The 8,689-nt window shown below is 38.6% G+C and overlaps 1 protein-coding gene across 1 annotated transcript in view; it reads left to right on the forward strand.

Annotated features, from left to right (window-relative positions):
• ZDHHC2 (zinc finger DHHC-type palmitoyltransferase 2) overlaps window positions 1–4,937 on the forward strand; it is a 38,110-nt gene extending 33,173 nt beyond the window's left edge. Inside the window, exon 13 of the mRNA XM_048303089.1 lies at window positions 1,306–4,937. The gene's annotated coding sequence lies outside the window, so the exon portion shown is untranslated. The remainder of the gene's footprint in view (window positions 1–1,305) is intronic.
• The last annotated feature ends 3,752 nt before the right edge of the window (window positions 4,938–8,689 follow it).

Consider the following 8,689-nt stretch of genomic DNA (forward strand, 5'->3'; position numbering starts at 1 on the left):
CTTCAGTTAGTTTAATATCTTACATGTCATCACTAATCAAGCATAAAACATTGGAGACAGACTTTAAAGCAACAGATTTTTGGATTGTTACAGAAATATCATTAATTGCAACTTACTAACACTTTATTTACTTAAGCAATAGTTTTTAAATTTTAATCTTTCTTTGAAGAGTGTGTACATTGTATTGGAACTCTGTCATTCAGATTGCTCTGATTACCAGACATGGTCTGTGACTGTTTTAAAGATGTTAAAAGTGGGTGGGTTTTCCCAGCTTGATAAACATCTTGTGGTCTTTTTGATTTTTTTCTTTTAGTCCAGTCTGAGAAAGATTTGTGTTTGCAGTGTGATTACTTCACTCCCTGGGGGTTGGGGGCTTTGTTTGGTGTTGTTTTTTCTTTTTGTAAGCCTCCATTTTGAAACATGGCTTTTTAAAGAGAGATTACTTTCAGAGGCGGTTATGTTCCAAAAAGTAAGAGCCACAGGAAGGGGCTCCTGGAAGTTGGTTTTGCCTCAGATGGAGTCATGCACTTTCAGAAGGGTAGTAAGGACTGGTAATTCTTTGGCATGAGCATAAGCACCAGATTGGTTGTACCCTTAGATCTGAGATATTTCTTTGTGGCAGTTAAAACTTTCTGGAGAATTAACAAAAAAGATAGATTACTGTCTACATATATGTGACATACTGGAATGGGGGCTGGAATAAGAGCCCTTATACAAAAACTTCTTTTAGCTACTTTGCATTTAACTTCATTTCTTTATTGACAATATTTGAGTTATATTTATTCCTAGGGATTGAATAGAATACTTTTAATAGAGCTGCTGAAGTCGCCACAACAAAACCATGTAATTTCATCTTAGATATGAAAAATACAGCCTGCAGTCCCTGCCAATGTGTTAGAATTTGAATTTCTGTCCCAATGAAAGATCTGTTCAATATCCTGTATCCTGTAATCCTTCATATTTCAGCAGAGGACAAATTACTGAAAGTGCCAGATGTGGTTTACAGTAATGAAATAGAGAATTATTTTTTAATTATGTTGGTACCTGGAAGTATTTTAAAAATAGCTCATGTCATTTTATAAACTGGTGGCCTGCTTGCTGTGTAGTCAGTACTTATCACTGTCATCCCGAAGTAGATTAATAACATAACTGTGAACAGTCTTACTGGGTTCCTCTTCAGGGTGGAAGTTTTATTCTGCTGTTGGTCACCTTCCCCTTCAAGTTGATGAGATGTGTTACAATAACATAATTTTTAAGTATTCTTTGATTATAATACTGTGTTTTGTGATGAATGTTCTGTTCCAGTTTAAGAACAAGCTGTTGTTGGAAGGAAGATGCATTCTTCCAAATATCAGCCCTGTTGGCCAGCTGCTCCTGTCTGCTCCTCTATGGATGTGCTCAGAAAACAAACTGACAGATGATTAGCTGTCTCCATGTCACTGCTTGAAACACGAAACTAAACATACTACTTCTGAACCATATAAAGGATGTTTCAACTTAAAATTACTGGGTTTGAATGGTGAAGGATGACTGAGTACTAGAAAGTAGAAAAAAAGAAGAGTCTGTGTTTACAATTGTAAAAATTCAATGGCTGGTTTTACTTTGATATTCAGCACAAGAAAAATGTGATCTCCTTACTATAAGTTCATGTTCTTGGCTTGGTTTTGAAAATTCACCTTTTAATTGAAGTTATTGCAAGTAGTTGACTTTAAAATCAAATTTTTGCACTACTGGCTTTATGGATTGGGAGAACAGCCAGTGTTGATTAGGAATAGTTTAGTGGCTTGGTGGACTGTATTTTCTTTTGAGCCCTTGATAAGCAATTTTTGAAGATAAGAAGACCTAAGTGAAGTGTCTGACTGTTTTTGGACCATTTTTTGGAAAACATTATTGTAAGAGCTCTGTTTTCCCTCAGATATGTACTACCAATAGTTTGAAAAGTTGCTGAGAGGGAAAAAAATCCTTTGGTTAATTGAATGCTACAGTGGGTCACTGCTCAGTGATGCGATAAAAAGCCTGTGTTCAGATGGGTAATACGTAAACTAAACGTATGGGGATTTTGATGGGAGCTGCACAGAATAGTCCTATGAAATGGGAATTTTATTGTCCCATTTGGAGCTCTTAACCCCTTTGGGAAGCAAATGTTGGCCCTGAACTTTGATCTAAAAGGCTTTTTACCAACTGTGTTAGTTACTGAGGGCCACTTACTAATTTCTTATTAATTGATATTTGTCTCAGATTTCTTTTTTCACTTTTTCTTCAAGACACTGCCTTTCTTATTGCATAACTTAATGAATACCATATACAGTCAAGGAGACTTACTGTTACAGTTTGTGATATTTGCATTTACAGGACAATGGACTTTTGATTGCAATACCAAAAAGCCAAGCTGCTGTACATAGGAAATCCCATTCAATTAAGTTAGGACCTGGCAGCTTTCTTAGGATTAGAGTTTACTTACCAGAATAAAAGAGGCATTTTTGGCTCTTAAAGTCAAGGAAGTTCCAGCAACACAAATCTAATTGTCTTGTGCCTTTTGTATACACTACATTTATGGTATCAGTGTTTACATTTAAATGCAAATTTCTATTCTGAAAACAACTTTAGGAGGAATTTAGTTATGCTTTCTAGGGGGCTAGATAAAAAGAGTAGTCAAAAAAAAAAGTGAAAACCTCTCAGACTATGCTGAATTCAGTTGAAAAAGTGCTTCTGTTGTCAAACCTGAGTTATTTAGTAGTTTGGTTTACAGTATAAAGATGCCAGTCATTTGTTCAGGAAACTGGCAGCAGGACTAAATGATATAATTCTGAAAGCTGAAGATGCTATAATTAACTTTTCTGCCAGCAGGTAACTTTAAAATTTGTCCTTCTTGGGTGTGCAACTTTAGTTCTTGCTGGTGTAGCAAAATGTGGCTTTGTTTTTTCCTCTAGTAAGGGAAAATGTATTTATTTTATTTTTTTTAAATCTCAAAATTTTACCAGCCTGAAAACATCTGTTTATTGCCAGAAGTGCCAGAGTGTGGATCCCTTGATGTAGGACACCTTTTTTAAACTAGCATGAAGGTAGCATACAGTTTACATGATGCCTGCAGAGATCTAGTTACCAAAAGATTTTTTGCAGCTCTTTATTCAGTGTTGTTCTGTCAGCTTACCTCATATTCGTGTTTGTTTAAAGGCGAACTTGTCAAGGGATAAGGGGGAGAGGGAAAATATATTTTTTAACACTTCAGGTTCTCTATCTGTAGAGTCTTGTTTTTTATGCAGTTAGTCACAGGGTGGTTTGTCATGGAGCATGCATTTAAAAATACTGAGTAGAAAGTTGAAATTCAGCTTCAGTGTATCTTGCTCCATATTTTTATGTAAAGACAAAAGATTTCTTCCCCAGCAAAACACGTCATGGAAATGGATCTCTCTAATACAGATGTCAGCCTCTCTGTGTCCAGGGCTCTGAGATCTCTCAGTAAGGCTGGGGATTAGTGTAGAGAAATGACAGAGATAAGGGATCAAAAAATGCCTGACTTCTCCATGTCTCAGAAGTCACACTTGGAAAGCACAATAGCCCTAAATAATCTGCAGCTTTGCTGCAGCCAGAGGCTGTCCCCCTCACAGAAAACTGATGGAGGCATGGGAAACAGACACTGATGAAGGGAGGAGAAAGGGAAAGAAAGGATGGTAGCTCAAGAGGTAAACATTGAGCAGGTCTGAGCCGGAGAGCTGTAGCTACATCTGCTCCCTGGATGGGCATGAGCTGTGTCTCCATGAAGAGCACTGTCAAGCAGGCTTTGAGGGTTCCTGGCAGTTCTCACTGTGTAGAGTATGGACAAAAGTGAGCTAATCATGCTCCAAAGTATAATTTCTGATGGTATGACTACATTCTTGGCTTTAAACTCTCTAATACTTTCTATAACAAAGTGAAAATTCTCTTTTTGACATACTGACCATTGTCAGTGTTACAATGCATGCAGGAGAATTTGTGAAGAAGTCAGGGTAGCAAGGATGCAATGTTGTTTGTCTGCTTACACTGATTCTCCTGTCCTTTATATTCTTGCTAGGCACTTTACTACAGCCTTTTGTGTAATTTCTGTATTTTTTTTAACGAGTGCTTTTTACCTACTGTACAGTTACTAATCTACTTTTTTGCTAAAAAGAAAATACTATCCCTGATATTTGTCTAGAGGTATGACTGCTTTTCAAGCTTTAGTGGAAACTGGACGAGTTCTGCAGACTCCTCAGAAGGGCCTGAGTCCCAAATGACAACAGAGTTAAATTTATTTTGTATATATGTAAACATTCATATTAACCATAGCTCCCTACATGTGCAACAAGTTTCTTTTATTTGTTGGTTAGAACAAACCCAAAACATCACCAGAAATAGTACACACATACTCTGTGTCAGTTGATATACCAGTGATGGAGTGCTCAGTCTTCACAGAGAACTATTTTTGTTAAGAAAATGGAACACAATCTTGGTGAGCAGTTAAGATGTTAAGACACAGCTGCTGTTAGGCACTTTAATTCTTTAACTGGAGAGAAAAAACCACTGTCCAGTTTAGGTTACAGACTGAAAGTTCTTTAGTAGACTATGACTGGGCAGGTAATGAATGAAACAGAATCACAGAGTGGCTAAGTTTGGAAGGGACTACCACTGGGGTTATCTGGTCCCTGCTCGAACAGGGTCATCCTAGAGCCCATTGCACAGTATTAAATGGTTATTGAGTATCTCTTGTGAGGGACACTCCAGAAAGGAAACAAGTTTGTTTTAGTGCAGGGAATGCTGTAGGTGGTTTTCACCATTATTTGGACTGAGAGTTCTTCCCCTGATTCAGTTGACTGGTGTGTGGAGGGGTGGGGGGGAAATATATTTCTACATAAATTTAGTGTATAACTTTGCCAGTTGTTAATGTATTGCTCACATAAATAAATGCTTCATGTTCAGCATGTCATGTACATGGTAGTCATTGACACACTACCATCAGTTTTACTGGTGGTGTACCTGAAGAGCAGAACATCTCTACTAGGGCTTCATTAACACCATAGTTGCTGTAAATGTTCCCCCTCATCTTGGACTTTTATAGGTGTATTTCCCTTCTCCAGGGTGCACCTCACAACACGCTGATACTGAAAGAGGTTGAGAAGGAACCAATTCTTTTATCGTCATTCATGGGCAAAACATTCCATGCTTTTATGCTGGCAGAGCAGACAGAGCTGCACTCCTTTGAGTACTGTTGATGGTCAGAAAGGTGGAATTTTGTCCCCCAAAAAAGGGGTGGGTGGGCAGTGTGTCTTAAACCCCCTATACTTTATAGAAGTGAGAAGGTGCCAGAAAGGTAGTTACTAACCAGTATTGTCACCCACAGCAGCTTTGCTTCATGAGGGCTCTCCACTCCCTGCCGTGCCAGATTCTTCAGAGCTGCCTGACTTTCCCCTTCCTAAGAGTCTTTCGGAAAGTGCTGGATCCACCTCCAGTGCAGAGAGGAGCGAGACTGTCTGCTCAGGGACTTCTAAAACTGCCAAAGTTACATAAAGATGAAAGCAGCTTTTACCTGTTCCAGTTCAGACATAACCTGCACTATATGGTCCAAGTTCATCCTGTTTCTAAAACCCTTCCATAAATATTGGTATTGAACCATACACAAACATCCTCATCCAAAACAAGATTAAAAAAAGAATGTGCTGCTAGGCAGTGGGGGTGGTGGGATGTCTCTATTGCTACTTGACTTGCATCTAGCAGCTGCTGATCAGTGACCTTGTAGTAGGATGGGAAAAGCAGCAGCCTTCTGGGATGAAACTCTGAGCAAGTGACATCTAACATAACCTATGGAAAGCCTTCCTTATTCCCTCAGCAGTTTTTTAATTGTTCCCTCTTTAAATTTTTCACCATCTTTCTTTCTCTCTTCCCTTCCAGAGAATTCCAGATTAAAACCGTTTAATGTGAAACGTACAATCAGCACTTACGTTCTCTTTATTCTTCTCCCTCCCAGAGTTGATTCTAGATAGGTAATTCCTTCATTTCTCCAAGTTGTCACTCATCACTGAAACATAGTAACTCAGTTATCCTGAAATCCAGTATTTGAGGCATTGATCACACCCTTCATCTAGATCAGTGTAATCTCAAGCAGATGGTCCCAATAGTTTGAGTGCAGCAGTTGAAAGAGTGTGCCATGAGCCATCTCCCCTTTCTCCCCCTCTGCATGCTCACAGTTTAACTGATTGGCATAACTGGAACACACCCAACACTTCCTGACAGTCATCACTTTATGAAGTCACTTTCCTTTTTTTTTTTTTTCTGAAAATAGAAGAATTCTTAGTTCACTTAAGAAAGAGCTCCTGTTATAAAGGCAAAAATAGACAACACACACAAACTGTTACAGCCTGAACAACAGGAACTTGTTCCCAGTTATTTTCTCCATCAAGGGAGTTAACTGGCTGGTATTTCGAACAGATAGAACAGTAAAAATCAGTAGCTTCGTATGAAACGCTATCATAGATACTACAGCAACTCTGCAGAGCATGCAGAGGGACAGGAATGAAGGAAACAAGGTGCTTGCCAAGCTCAGCTACTATATGATGAAAAGTAAAGAAAGGGTATTGCCAATGCAACCCCAGCTCTGCTTTGCTGCCCTACAAAAGATAAAGCACATTTTCTGTAATGCAGCTTAAAAAAGTTCATCTGTTGCAAACTTCTACCTGATACACAGAGACGGGAAAAGGCTTCCCATCCCCCTTCTCCAGCTCTCCCTCACATTATCCAACACAGTTAACTGAGGCAAGCGTCTTACGAGCACAGGATAGAGCACACTTGGGCAAGACAATTCTGCTTCAACAGAGGCAGAAAATATCTCATCTGTGCTGGCAGAAGGACACCACCAGCCTCTGCAGAAATCAGATCGTCACAGTTGGCATCAATGGGCAGATTTATTCCCAACCCAAGACTGCTAAAATAATGCAGGAGAATCATCCTCATTTCACTACCTGTGAGGGTGGTGCAAGAGGGAAACAAACACCAAATAAGCACCCTCATTCAAGAGAGAAATAAAACAATCTCCCATGAACCAACCAAGGTGTACTAAACATCAGATGTACCAGAAAAATAACTTCATGGTAGGAATAGAAAAGTACACAGAACTGATTTTACTCTATGTAAAAATTGGGATTTATTCTTTTTGAGATTTTGTTCAAACTCAACAATTTAGTTAGACAAATACCCACAATTCTACTGGAGGCTTTTGGCTTTCTTTGCCATCACTGACAGGGTGGTGTTAAATAAAAATCTTGGGAAGTCTGTTTTATTTAAAATTTCAGTTAATTATTTTACAGGTTAATAAACTGCAATGAACCCACACCACCCTAAATCTTTGACATGTGAATATTAAATTTCCAGGGAAGTTCTAAAAACTGCTTCAGTACAGAAGTGTTTTCTTTCAATGCACGTTAAAGTGAGTTATTAGTTAATTCAAGGTTGAAAAACCAATTGGGAGTTTAAAACAGAACTTCTTTATGTCCAGTTTGTTTTCACATTCCTAATCTGATCTTCCTCCACCAAGGATAACTCTTCCTTATTCCAGACTTTGCTAGGCATCTAGGGACCTGGGATTCCTAAGGGCAGGTCCCCAAGAGTAAAAACCAAAGCAAAGAAGGCATTGAGTACACCTTGGCCTTTTCCATGTCCTTTATAAGTAAGTCTCCTGCCCCCATTTAGCAGTAGTGTCACATTGCTCCTGATGTCCCTGTACAAGCTTTTCTTGTCCCTCACTGAAATCAACTTCAGATGGACCTTCTTTTTTTAAACCAACCCTTGCACAGACTTCACTTCAGACAATTTCACGTCCTGCTTCTACCTTCCTGTGTTTTGAGTTGAATCAGAAGCATCTTGTTCAAGACTGCAGGCTTCCTTCTACTTTCCTTGGATTTTCTGAATAAGGGAATGAACCATTCTTGAGCATGGAGTAACCAGTCAGATAAGGTAAGAGAAATTTCTTGGATGTCAGAGGTTACAGGTCATCAACAAATTTATATGGGAGAAAGCCTTAAATACTCTCAATGTGTTCCAGACCTATTTTCCTCCACCTCAAGGATGCTTCTTGCCTATTTTCAATGAGGAAAGGAACTAAATGCTTAAAATAAAAATTATATACATTAAAAAAAATAGTGACAGAGAACATAAGGTTCCTGGAACACTCATCTGACTCCAGAAGCCAAAAATACAAGTGGATTAAAAATAGAAAGATCAAATATAACAGGTTTTGATACTGCATTTCTTCCAAACTACTCAACAACCATGTATTTTAAATGGACTGGGAGAAGCAGAGGCTAGAAAGAGAATTCTTGTCTCTGAACAAAAAGGTGCATGCCTAGACAGCTGGAACTGTGCCTGCAGATTAATTTTTGCAAAAGCAATTAAAGCTGGCCACTTTGGAAACAGATTTCAGGCTCTGAAGTTTACACATAATGGCCCTACACATAAGAAATTACTTCTTTCATAATCTCTACAATTCACAATTTAAATCACTCCTTAATGGAAACTAAACCTAATTTTGCCAAGGAAATGAATGATGCACAGATGTCTCCCAAGCTGCAATCAACTCTCAACATACCACAGTGATCAGACCAAGAGTTCTCTCACAGAATAAAGCATAATCTGTTTCATGCTGACCAGTGGCTTTTGAGAAAAGCTTTTGTCACTGGAAGAA

Source organism: Corvus hawaiiensis, chromosome 5 (genome assembly GCF_020740725.1).
Source record: "Corvus hawaiiensis isolate bCorHaw1 chromosome 5, bCorHaw1.pri.cur, whole genome shotgun sequence".
In the NCBI taxonomy this organism is placed as follows: domain Eukaryota; kingdom Metazoa; phylum Chordata; class Aves; order Passeriformes; family Corvidae; genus Corvus; species Corvus hawaiiensis.